Source organism: Littorina saxatilis, linkage group LG7, assembly GCF_037325665.1.
Source record: "Littorina saxatilis isolate snail1 linkage group LG7, US_GU_Lsax_2.0, whole genome shotgun sequence".
NCBI classification, from domain to species: domain Eukaryota; kingdom Metazoa; phylum Mollusca; class Gastropoda; order Littorinimorpha; family Littorinidae; genus Littorina; species Littorina saxatilis.
In genome coordinates, this window is record NC_090251.1 from 6,913,303 (window position 1) to 6,927,686 (window position 14,384).

The window sequence follows — 14,384 nt, forward strand, 5'->3', positions numbered from 1 at the left end:
GAACTGTGTAACTTTTGAGTGCAAAGTGTCACCATAACATCGACATCGGCAAGTAAGTGTTCTTTCTTGACTGAAATTTCAACATGATGCGCCTAGATCCACCCAAGCGTTTCTCCTTCCAAGCAGAAGAGTGGCCTCTCTGGATAAGTGAATTCAAGCGTTTTAGAAATGCATCAAAGTTGAAAGATGAAGCAGGGGATGTCCAGCGCGACACACTGTTGTACGTAATGGGTCCCGATGCAGAAAAGGTTTTCCGGTCGCTACATTTTGGCAAGACACGGAATCAAGACGGCGATGAAGTCGACGAGGAAGACACAGATTTTGATACTCTGGTTCAGAAGCTGGACAGCTACTTTGTGGTGAAGAAAAATGTCATCTACGAAAGGTCACAGCTACAACAGAGAAGACAGCGACATGGTGAAACAGTAGAAGAGTTTTACAGAGCACTCAGAGAGTTAGCAAAGCACTGCAACTACCAGGATGAGGAAGACCAAATTAGGGACAGATTAGTAGTCGGTCTCCTTGATACTCACTTGAGAGAAAAACTGCAGTTACAACAGGATTTGACACTAGACAAAGCACTGAAAATTTCTAGACAGTATGAGCAGATCAAGAACCAGTCTAAACAGGATAATGAGTCCACAGGTACCACTGACGAAGCACAGTTCAGACACTCGATGTCACACTCTCATAGCTCAAGAGGCAGACGTTACAACAGAGGTCATGGACAGCAGCCTAGACCCAGGCGTGGTGGCTCAAGTTTTCGTCCCCCACAAAGAGGAGGAAGAGAAGAGAATAAATCAGGTCAGTGTGGAAAATGTGGCTACAAGCATCAGAGCAAAGAGAAATGTCCAGCACAAGGTCAGATTTGTAGGAAGTGCAGCAAAAAGAACCACTTCGAAAGAATGTGTCGCACGGGTGTGCATGAAGTAGTGACAGACTGTGAAGAAGAAGAGAACGGTGAGCAGCAAGAAGAGTTTTTGCTTGACGCAGTCGTCACTGAGAAAAGTGAACCGTGGATGATCACACTTCGCATCAAGGATACAGGCGCTGACATTTCTATTATGTCTGAACAAGCTTTCAAGAAACTGAAAAAGCAGCCAAAGTTGAAAAAGTCTGCTGCTGTGTTGACGTCACCAGGGGGTAGACTGACCGTGCGAGGAGAATTCTACGCACAGACCAACTACAAAGAGAACCATTACAAGTTCAAGGTCGTTGTAGTAGCCAGTAGGGTAGGCAACAACCTACTGAGTCGATCGGTCGCAGCAAAGATGGGGCTAGTGACACGAGTCGAAGAAGTACACAGAAATGTGTTTGGCACTACAGGACTACTACACACTGATCCAGTCCCTATCAGGTTGAGGGAAGATGCAGAGCCTTATTGCGTGACTACAGCTCGCAGAGTACCATTCCCCATTCAGAAGAATGTGAAGGCGGAGTTAGAACGAATGCAGTCAGCTGGAATAATTCGAGAGGTTGTTGAACCCAGCGACTGGTGTGCACCCATGGTGCCGGTGGTAAAACGGAACGGCAGCATCAGAATTTGTGTGGACTTTAACCCTTAGGCTGGTTGTCGCGACATATGTCGCACTACTTTACGTATACTGTTACCTGGTTGTCACGACATATGTCGCGCTACTGGCTTAAGTCTGTTTGGTCGGTTCCGATTACCTCCCATGGATGTCAAAACCTATATGACCGTTTTTCTTTATTTTTCTCTCTGTTAATTCACCAGTGGCAATGTAACATGTGTTACAGAATTGCACCAGTGTAAAGGATAAAAGACTGAACAAAGCCGTCAAGCGTCCGCATTGTCTGATTCCAAACCTTGGAGACATTGCGCCCAAAATGGCCGAGTCTACCGTATTTTCCACTCTGGATGCAGCGTCTGGATTTTTCCAAGTTCCGTTGGCAGAAGACAGCTAGAAGCTCACCACATTCATGACTCCATTCGGGCGTTTCTGTTTCCAGAGGGTTCCAATGGGAATTTCTCAAGGCCCAGAAGTCTTCCAGCACAAAATGAAAGAAACACTCCAGGGACTGGAAGGGTGCGAAACCATCATGGGCGACACTGTTGTATATGGCCGCACCATGGAAGAGCATGACCGTCGTCTCGATGCGGTGCTGGAGCGAATCGAGAAGTCGGGGCTGAAACTCAACAAGTCCAAATGCCACCTGAGACAGAAGGAAGTAAAATATTTTGGGCATCGGATCAGTGAGGCCGGCGTCAGCCCAGATCCTGACAAGGTGAAGGCCATTAGGGACATGCCTCCACCTACCAACGTCACAGAACTGAGAACACTGTGTGGAATGCTGAACTATTTGACAAAGTTTGTACCGCACATGGCATCAACACTCAAGCCAATCACCAATCTACTTCAGAAGGAAACGGCGTGGTGCTGGGGACCAGCACAACAGCAAGCATTTGAGGCAGTGAAACGGCAGATTTCACAATCACCAGCTCTTGGATTTTACAGTCCAGACAGGAAGACGGTGGTGAGTGCAGACAGTAGTAGCTACGGCCTGGGAGCTGCACTGATGCAGTGGATCGACGATAATCTCGTACCCATTGCGTATGCCTCAAGAACGCTGACAGAAGCGGAACGCAGATACAGTCAGATTGAGAAAGAGTGTCTGGCGTCAGTCTTCGCTTGTGAGAAATTCTCACAGTATCTCATCGGTCTGGACAGGTTCGAACTCTTGACAGACCACAAGCCGTTGGTACCACTCATGTCGTCGAAAGATATCGACAATACACCCATTCGTTGTCAGAGACTTCTACTTCGTCTCATGAGATTCAACTTTGCGGTCCGTCATGTTCCAGGGAAAGAATTGGTCATAGCAGACGCACTCTCAAGGAAACCTGTTCCCCACTCATCTGAGGATGAAGAACTGAGTGACGAGGTCACAGCGTACGTGGACTCCGTCATGACAAGCAAGCCAGTGACTTCAAGACGTATGGACGCTCTACGTGCAGCCACAGTGCATGACCCAGAACTCCAGAAAGTGATCAGCTACACACTGAATGGTTGGCCGTCTACAGTCAACGAGCAGTTCAGGCCATACCAGCTAGTGCAGGGAGAGCTCTCACTAGTTGATGGTCTGTTAGTCTATAATGATCGAATCGTTGTCCCATCCAAAGAGAGGAAGAACGTTCTTCAGAAGCTTCATGAGACTCACCAAGGACTGAACAAATGCAGGCAAAATGCACAGGCTACAGTGTGGTGGCCAGGACTGGGCACACAGTTGAAAGAACTTGTCAATTCCTGCAGTGTGTGCAGAGAAGAACGACCAGCCCAGAAACATGAGCCACTTCGTCCTACAGAGTTGCCGCAACGCCCATGGCAGCAACTAGGGGCAGACCTGTGTTCGCGCCATGGTAGGGATTTTCTGGTGGTGACTGACTATTATTCCAGATGGCTAGAAGTTCGTCAGTTACACTCTACCACATCCACCGCAGTCATCAACAAGTTTCGTCTGATCTTTGCAACACATGGCATCCCAGAGGTCATCGTTTCTGACAATGGCCCTCAGTTCCAATGTCGGCAGTTCAAAGACTTCGCAGAGGAGTATGACTTTGAACATCGCACAAGCAGTCCAGGGTTCCCGCAGGCAAATGGCGAGGCTGAGGCAGGAGTGAAGATTGCAAAGAAAATACTGAAGCAGGCAGACCCTGATCTAGCTTTGCTTAACTATCGTAACACACCTCACTCCAGTACAGGTGTGAGCCCGGCAGTCGCCTTGATGGGAAGGTCGTTGAGAACAAAGATTCCTACACTCCCAAAGAATCTATCACCGCAGTCTCCAGATGACAACTACATCCGGAAGAAAGACGCAGGGACAAAGGAAAACTACAGGCAGGACTACAACAGGCGTAAAGGTGCTACAGCCTTATCACCGCTACAACCCGGAGACACAGTCCTACTTGGCTCCAGTCCAGGTGAAACACCGTGGAAAGCTGACGGTACAGTCGTCGCAGCAGACGCCAGGAACCGGACATATTTGGTGAACACGCCAGGTGGTGTGTTCCGTCGCAACCGACAACACCTTCAACACATGCAGACTCCAAGGCAGGTAACCTTTGCACCCTTACCTGTCGAGCAAGGTCAAGCATCACATGATCCCCAGAATGTCACGACAGCATGACCTAAGGTCGTCACGTCACCTGATAATTCCCAGGACATTGAACCAGCAGATTCTGAGGACATCACATCCACTCACCAGAGCACAGAGGCTAGCAGGAGCCCAACAAGACATGGAACTCGTGCATCCAGAGGCTTCATTGCCAAAGTGCCCATTCGCTATCGTCAAGATGTTGTTAAGAAGAAATAAGCTTAGCAGCTTCTGAGGTGCCCGATTTTGCTCTGTAGTGTAGAGGTGGTGGTGCCTTGCAGAGCGTTGCTGATGCAACCCATTCTGTGTTTTGTTTTATTATTTGAGCCGTGAGCCAGAAATTTGTTGTGTGCATAATATCATGACCGTATTAATGCAAACTAAGTTGAAAAAGTTAAACATCTTGATTTGTATTGATTTGGGTCATGATAGTGAGAAATAGCAATATTGATATTTGAAATTGAAATGGAAAGACAGCATTTCAAGGAACAGTATTAACGTTTATTTCAGTTCATTTGGGTTACTTGAGACGCTGAATTTCCATTGTCCAAGAAACATTATTTAGTAAGGTAACTAAATGTGTGAAAGACAGTATGCAATATGTCATTTCTTTGTTTGATGTATAATGGCATGAATGAAGAGTGACTGAGATTTAGAGTAAATGAAAAAAAAAAAATGATTTGAGTTTTTCAGTTATTATTAATATTGACTAAAAGGTCAACAACAACAACAACAAAATCCAGGAACTTGAAATCACAGTCACTAGTACCAGAACAGTTCTCAAGTTACTTTTGAACTCAAAAAGAAAGGGAGATGTTTGGAAATGACATGATTAGTGTACATAATCATGTAGGCCTACTCGCGACTAACATCAAGGGAAGTAACTCTTGATCGAACAGACACATCCGGGGCAGTCGATGTTCGCCATGTTTTTGACAGTTACCATGTGGTTCCATCCTGAACAAATAAAGTAATACCTTTCAAGTTCAACACATCTTTGGGTTCCATTGTTTAATGCAAGGCTATTCTGAACAAAAGTCACCGAGACAAACGTCGATATAGAAACAAAAATTGCGCTCGCTAATTACCCTCGATAAATCTTTAGAACTAACACGTCACGCCACACTTTCAGAGTGACGTTTCTTTGCTTTGACGTAATAGATTGCACGAGGCTTTAGAAGAGATCGAGGTTCCAAAACAAGCGTCTTTAATTTAGCTGCCTCGACTGTAAGACATTTTCAGTAAAATACACGTAAGTACAGTATGTAGGATAAACAGAATACTACATGGCTTGTTGTGTCGTATCAGATTTACACTCGTTGCTTTTTCAAATAGTGAACAGCTCGCTTATAGTATTCTCTATGTCTGGCTGTCTACTTAAAAGACCACTGGGTCGATGTACTAGTAAATGTAACGTTTTGTTTTGTAAATAATTAAACGTTCCAATAACTTACAATTCAAGTTGTTTGATTCTGAATTCTGGAACGTTAGTATTCTATCTGTTTTAGGATTTTTCTATCCAATGACATGTTAAACTGGTTGCGTTTTAGCTTTTCTGATTTTTTGTCGATTTTAACGCGGGAACCTTGCATTTGTGAATTTGATTTTTGGAGGTGTCTACGTTGTAGGTTCCACTGTATATACACTACAATCTGATGACTTAATCTTGTAGAAGAATGGATGGCCTTTCAAGTCATATAACTGGTTTTTACAATAAAAGGCCCAATCACAAAGATCTGCGCTCAAACACGTCTGCCTGTGTGGGTTTTTTTTTATGACGCTTAGTGTAGATATCAACTTTAATTCGTTCTTTCATGAGAAAATGTTGGGTAAAACTGAACAACAAGGTTCCGATGAATATAATCCAGCATTTGTCATCTTTTCCCTTGGTGTATCTCTACTTCCCCCTTCTGGTTTTACCCATTCCTGAAATTGCCAGGATCAGTTTGAGGTTTTTAACTTTGTTGTCAGTAAAAGAGAGATAGCTAAGCTCCAAATTGAATGTCATTCGCGAACCCTAGAACCAACATTGTATTGAAACACTCGAGTTGAATTTAGCAAAGACAAAGAAGGAACAAAATGGCGGACACGGCAACAAGCGGCCGCCTCTTCAGCTTTGTATGTCAAGTTCTAATTTTGAGTTTTTATCAGATCACAATGTATTATTTGACAGGCACATCCCTTGCCGTGTAACTAATTCAGTTGACTATCTCACACCTGCCCAGCCTTCAACACGGGATAAGACCATCGCTCCATTTGCAAAACATACCGAAAATCAATAGTCTCACTGCTTCCTGTTTAGAGATTGATTTAAAAAAAAAAAAGAGAATTAATTCCTTAAAAAGATACTAGTGGCTTCTATAAACCAATTGATTAAACTATTCAGATTCCGCACAGAGCGTACCCAGGCTGTTGATGTTTGGAAAGAGTCCAAGTGGAGGGATGGTCCTATCCCATGTAAAAGCCTGGGGAGATCCGAGCGTCGTTTACACGGGAAGGTCCCGCAGTGGGGCACTGCAGTTATGAAATTAAAGGCCCCTCCTGTTTTTGGAACCGCAGGAGCTTTCTAGTTTGCTGTTAGGTAGATTTTTGGTTCCTCTTTCCTGTCATGCTCTCTTTTTCTTCATGAATTCTTTTCTTTTTTCTGCCTTCTTGCTCATTCACCTGTATTTTTTCCAAAAAATCTCTTCTCTTCCCGCTTGTCTCGCGATTCATGTATAGTTTAATCTGTTAGTGTTCTGATGTAAGCCCAGCAGTAGATAGGTTAAGCCTATTTTAACATACTGGAAACTGGTAATCTTCCAGTAGGTATTAATTTAGTTTTACTAAAGCCTGCTGGGACACAAGTAATGGGTTAGTGCATTTGTAAACAGGAATCGCTTGACAAGTGGCCCCCTTCATCCCCCCCTTCCTCGTCCTGATATGGCTCTACGTAGTCGGCTGGACGTTAAGCAACAAATAAACAAGCAAATTACACGGGCAGGACCGTGCCTTTAAAGTATCGTCCGTAGAATTAGCACAGTACCCGCGTCCTTCTTGACACACACCAATGATTAAGCCAGTGCTAATATCAGACTTTATCTTTACAGAAAGATCATTTGTATTCAGTGAGATTGTTGGTTATATAAAAATCGTATTTGTTAGTACATTTAATTTATTGTTAATAATGTTTTAGTCTTCCGTTTGTTCTCATGTTTATGCGCCACCAATGTAATTTATCAGATTTCAGATCATAAAGGCCCCCCGCGGGTTAGGGGGAGTCCCATATTAGTTGGGACGAGAAAGATTTTACCCGATGCTCCCCAGCATGTCGTAAGAGGCGACTAACGGATTCTGTTTCTCCTTTTACCCTTGTTAAGTGTTTATTGTATAGAATATAGTCAATGTTTGTAAAGATTTTAGTCAAGCAGTATGTAAGAAATGTTAAGTCCTTTGTACTAGAAACTTGCATTCTCCCAGTAAGGTAATATATTGTACTACGTTGCAAGCCCCTGGAGCAAATTTTTGATTAGTGCTTTTGTGAACAAGAAACAATTGACAACTGAAGTGGCTCTATCCCATCTCCCCCCTTCCCCCGTCGCGATATAACCTTCGTGGTTGAAAACGACGTAAAACACCAAATAAAGAAAGATCATAAAGTTAATTTGTTTTAATTTATAGTGACATTATTCCACGGACTATGCACATGCAATATTTGACAGGTATTGTTTTATTTGGTAGACTCCTGCTAGTTTCACGCATGTTGCAATCTGCTGTTTTGAAATTGCACTTGTGTATAATTCAAAGTAGGCGATTGGAGATCCGCATACGGTTAAAGTAATACACACGTCTCAGTCACAGAAGAATGTTCGTGGGATTTGCAAGATCAAGTGCTCATCCAAGAACAGAAACAATTTCAGAGTATGGCCTGAACAGAAAGCAGGAGAATGTCAGGATAAATTTGGAACAAAAAGTAGGACACAGTTGGGGTAAAATCTGAAATCTAAACAGAAAGCAGGAGAATGTCAAGGTGAAGTTTGAACAGAACAAAGTCAGGGTAACGTTTGAACAGAACAAAGTCAGGGTAACGTTTGAACAGAACAAAGTCAGGGTAACGTTTGAACAGAACAAAGTCAGGGTAACGTTTGAACAGAACAAAGTCAGGGTAACGTTTGAACAGAACAAAGTCAGGGTAACGTTTGAACAGAACAAAGTCAGGGTAACGTTTGAACAAAACAAAGTCAGGGTAACGTTTGAACAGAACAAAGTCAGGGTAACGTTTGAACAGAACAAAGTCAGGGTAACGTTTGAACAGAACAAAGTCAGGATAACGTTTGAACAGAACAAAGTCAGGGTAACGTTTGAACAGAACAAAGTCAGGGTAACGTTTGAACAGAACAAAGTCAGGGTAACGTTTGAACAGAACAAAGTCAGGGTAACGTTTGAACAGAACAAAGTCAGGGTAACGTTTGAACAGAACAAAGTCAGGGTAACGTTTGAACAGAACAAAGTCAGGGTAACGTTTGAACAGAACAAAGTCAGGGTAACGTTTGAACAGAACAAAGTCAGGGTAACGTTTGAACAGAACAAAGTCAGGGTAACGTTTGAACAGAACAAAGTAAGGGTAACGTTTGAACAGAAAACAGGGCAAAACGACAAGCACAGTTCACGTTATGGCTGCCGATGCAATCGGATAATGTTCACATATTTCCTATTTTGTGTATCAAGACTGAAAATTGTGTTTAAACAAAGCAAAATAAACAGGAGATGGTAAGGTTGATATGATGTGTGTGTGTGTGTGTGTGTGTGTGTGTGTGTGTGTGTGTGTGTGTGTGTGTGTGTGTGTGTGATGGTATGTGACCCCTGCATTTTGAATCAAATAAAACTACTAAAATAACAATACTTTCCAATTGTAAACACACACACACACACACACACACACACACACACACACACACACACACACAATCAATCATCAATCGAAACAATGATAAATGGGCCTCGAGTCGGTGCGGGGGGGGGGGGGGGGGGGGGGTATTGACTCTAACACAAACGAGTTAACACTTGTAAGGCTACTTGTTGTATAGAACATGTATGCGTAGACCAATTCATTCGGCTTAAAAGAAATCGACTCCACGAATTCTTTGTGTATTTATGCATTCAATGGTGTTGAATAGTTCTACTGACGTTCATTGCCACTATTCAAGTAACAAATACAAAGACCGTCCACGAAACTTAAACATACAATCCTCCTCTTGAGTACGATCATTTCAACCATCACTGATCATTGATCTTATTCTGTTTTGTTCTCGGACTTACTCTTTTTAAAAACTATTCACGTTTGAGGCGTATCATAGCACAGTCGATTCTTTTATTTTTAAGCTTGTGAAAAATCCTGATCTCTTTTAAAAAGTTTAAAAAATCTTGTCCGGGGAACGTCCCAGAGGTTATTAAGACAGTTCCTTTTAATGAATAGTTTTGGCAATGCTGTTGTTGGCGTACATGAAATAAAACCCAGTGCAGCACGCAGTTATTACAGCACTGCCAGGCAACCACGAACACACAGGTGAAATCAACACGCTACGTCACAGCGATCGAGACTCAGACGACAGCATTTTGGCAATAGCATACCCGGAGAGAAAAGCAGTCAGATTCAGGGCTCCCCGTAGCGCGCGTCCCTGCGTCCTATACGCACTGGAAGCCAAAATCATGTATCAGAAATTCATTGAGGGGGTCCCGGGACGCACTAAACATATAAAGAGTGGGTCCCGGGACGCACTACATTTCCGGTATCGTGCGTATCGTAGGTATTTATTTTATTAGTGAGTATTTCTACGCACATACCCTCCCAGAGGGAGGCTCATGGCGTTTACAATATGCCGTGTGAGATGGAATTTTTTACACAATATATCACGCATTCACATCGGCCAGTAAATCTCAAGCGTGTTAGGCGAGTATATACTTTTCACGGCCTATTATTCCAAGTCACACGGGTATTTGGTGGACATTTTTTTTTATATATGTCTATACAATTTTGCCAGGAAAGACCCTTTTGTCAATCGTGGGATCTTTAACGTGCACACCCCAATGTAGTGTACACGGGACCTCGGTTTTTCGTCTCATCCGAAAGACTAGCACTTGAACCCACCACCTAGGTTAGGAATGGGGGGAGAAAATAGCGGCCCGACCCAGGGTCGAACACGCAACCTCTCGATTCCGAGCGCAAGTGCGTTACCACTCGGCCACCCAGACACCTGGTACTCTTTTCAGACTGTAGTCGTCGGTCAAGTATTGTGCAAGCACAAATGCCAATTTCACGCCGGAACGATATGGAAAAGCGTGTGTGTGTTCCATTTAACAAGGTTAAGTTGAAGTGTACTCTTCGAATATTCTGATGATAAAAGACCCTTCGTATCACACTATTCGCGATCAGGGACGTAGCACCCGGTAGGGCATGTAGGGCGACCGCCCGACCACTTTTTCCGTAAAAAAAAAAAAAGAGAGAGAGAGAGAGAGAGAGAGAGAGAGAGAGAGAGAGAGAGAGAGAGGGGAGAGAGAGAGAGAGAGAGAGAGAGACAGAGAGAGAGAGAGAGAGAGAGAGAGAGAGAGAGAGAGAGAGAGAGAGAGAGATATACCAACAGAACACCCCACGTAGTATTCACGCGATGGCATAAGGTCGGTTTTTTTGGTTTTTTGTGTGTGTGTTAGTCTTGGTCAACTGCTGGAATAGGATGACGTCTTATTTTGACGAGAACGTCACACGTGACGAGTTCCGTCAGGCCATAAAAGTATTGGCGCCAATTTAGTGAAAATTGCTTCTTCGTCCGTCTGCTCCCATGAGAAACAATGGAGGTAAGAAATGTTTTGTATATTCTGTGTGTGAAGCTGGGGTCAGACTGAGGGGTGAGTGATTGTGTGTCAACCGTAAGTACGCCATAACAATTGAGTAACACAGTAACTTGTGGGGTTAACAGTGTCACATGAAACAACATGTAGAGAGAGAATTGAACAATGGACACAAGTGTGCATCCTGGTTGTGATGGATCGAAAACGCGCTAAAAATATTCTGACAAATCCCTCTATTTTTCAGTCATCACTCAGGCTGCCAATGTTGATGGCTGGACGGATCAATAAATTGCTTGTTTAGAAGTAAACCAGTTTGTCAATCCTTGCTTTTTAACACACTAGACAATAATGAAGACGAAAGTCATTTGAAGTAAGTGCTCATCACATTCAACGTATCGGAATTTAGATATAAATGTAAGTCGATTGATAATCACTGATACATTCACCAGCCCGTTGTTTGGTGGAGGATGGAAAGATGATTAGATGGAACTGAGCTCAGAAGGCACGAAATCGCATCATGTTTTCTTTCTTTTTAGACCATTACAAGGGGACGGGAAGGGGGGGGGGGCGGTAGTGTAAGCCCCATATTTCCTTAGCTGTCTCAGCATTTTGTCTTCCATTTTTTTCCGCCCTACCACTTTTATTAGGTGTGCTACGTCCCTGCGATAACAATGCGTTATATGACCACAGGTAGTTTGGGGACCATGGACTTTTGGGACCCTCTAAAACTCCGCATAGGGGGTCCATGGACCCTCTAAACATTAAAAAGTGGGGGGCCCGGGACCCTCTAGAACGGGCGTCCGTGGGGAGCCCTGAAGATTTATCACAAACAGTTATGTCAACACACAGGTGCCTTACCTCTGTCAATGTTTCATCTATAATTAAAACGCTCAGTGCTCAAAGAAGACAACTCCTAGAACAACTGCATTGACAAGGGGAGTTATACACTTACAAGAAAGTGGGAGAACTTATACATTTTATATGTATAAATGCTGTGCATCTCCATTCATTGCGGGACAGACAGACAGAAAGATAGACACACACACACACACACACACACACACACACACACACACACACACACACACACACACACACACACACACACACACACACACACACACACACACAACGGTTTTGTTGGAAATACAAAAGAATAGCCACAAAGAACAATGATTAGTCTGAACGAGGGGGGAGGGGGGGGGGGGGGGGTCCGGGTCAAGACAGACGAGCATTTCGAACACAATGACAGAGTGCTGATTTACACAATACAATATTTTCAGCTGAGTTCAAGAGCTTAAGAGGTATAGTGAGCTACTGAATACAAACCAGATTACCTTTAGTTACAAAGACATGCGTGCCGTGCGCAACAAGTAGAGCATTGTGCATCACGGTGTGTCAACTGATTCCGTTCATCCACCGGATGTTTCCGTTCATCCGCAGGATGTGTCCGTTCATACAGCCCTATTTTCGTCACTTGCTTCGGGAAAAACGTTGTGGTAAGTCGTGTGGGCAGCGCGCTTGTGTGATATTGAAAGAATAAGGTAGCGAAATGATTGGGCTATGTGTACGATAAGTACCAAGGTGCTAGTGAATCCTAATAATAACACACGCGGGCCGAACGTGGCAAAATTGCCAGATTTTTTAACATTTTCTTGTTTTTCTCGCTCTGTTATCGAATCTGACCCCTGATTTGCACATTATCACCAAAACCATTGCCTGTTACGAAATTTCGCTTGAACAGAAGTTTTTAGAAACCCATGGATTTTGTACAATCACTTGTCTTTTGAAAACATACAGATTCCGTTCATACCCCATGTTTCCGTTCGTACAAAAGTGCATGTTTCCCTTCGTACGAAAAGCGTTTCCGTTCATACCCATTCGTTAGATCAGAGTGAAACAGGCCCCCACTACAAGTTCTGTGTATTCCAATCGTCTTCAAATAGCACAAAGTACGAATGCGTGTGATATTAGATCTATGTGAACCATAAGATGAATTGAATTTTCAAAAAACAGTTTTGTGTCCGTTCGTACTGATTTTGACGGGAACATGTGTCTGTTCGTACCACTTTCATCAAATTGTTTCCCTTCGTACGCTTTTACCCTCTATGTTAAAACATTTAGTCAAAAATTGACTAAATGTAAAAAAACAAATGAATAAAATGCTGGGGATATCATACTCAGAACCCCTCATGTAAAGTTTCATGAAGATCGGTCCAGTAGTTTTCTCTGAATCGCTCTACACACACACACACACACACACACACACACACACACACACACACACACACACACACACACACACACACACACACACACACACACATAAACCACGATCCTCGTTTCGATTCCCCATTTATGTTCAAACATTAAGTCAAAACTTGACTAAATGTAAAAAGGACTGATAGAGCCTGGATAATGTTTTTTCTTGATTTGTCTAAATTCTGCTCATGATTATCACAGGTGAAGCAAATGGCATGATAGGAGTAAATACAAATGTACATGTTACTTAGTTCAGTCTTAGTTGCAGTGCTGCAAAGCAAGCACAACTGCACAAATCAATCTTCGTTCTTATCAAAACACCCAGAAAGCTCCGTCACTGAACACATTACTGAAAAGGGTACGAAGGGAAATAATTTGATGAAAATGGTACGGACGGACACATTTTCCCGTCAAAATCAGTACGAACGGACACAAAACTGTTTTTTGCAAATTCAATTCGTCTTATGGTTCACATAGGTCCAATATCACACGCATTCGTACTTTGTGCTATTTGAAGACGATTGGAATACACAGAACTTGTAGTGGGGGCCTGTTTCACTCTGATCTAACGAATGTGTATGAACGGAAACGCTTTTCGTACGAAGGGAAACATGCACTTTTGTACGAACGGAAACATGGGGTATGAACGGAATCTGTATGTTTTCAAAAGACAAGTGATTGTACAAAAGCCATGGGTTTCTAAAAACTTCTGTTCAAGCGAAATGTCGTAACAGGCAATGGTTTTGGTGATCAAGTGCAAATCAGGGGTCAGATTCGATAACAGAGCGAGAAAAACAAGAAAATGTTAAAAAATCTGGCAATTTTGCCACGTTCGGCCCGCGTGTGTTATTATTAGGATTCACTAGCACCTTGGTACTTATTGTACACATAGCCCAACCATTTCGCTACCTTATTCTTTCAATATCACACAAGCGCGCTGCCCACACGACTTACCACAACGTTTTTCCCGAAGCAAGTGACGAAAATAGGGCTGTATGAACGGACACATCCTGCGGATGAACGGAAACATCCGGTGGATGAACGGAATCAGTTGACACACCGTGTTTATGTCATCCCGACCGTGAGATCAAGACAACTTGGAGCCTTTGGCAAGTGGCCTAGTTTCTCCGCTATAAATGTGAAGTTCCACTCATAAACACGTCATGGCAAACCCTCCATAGACA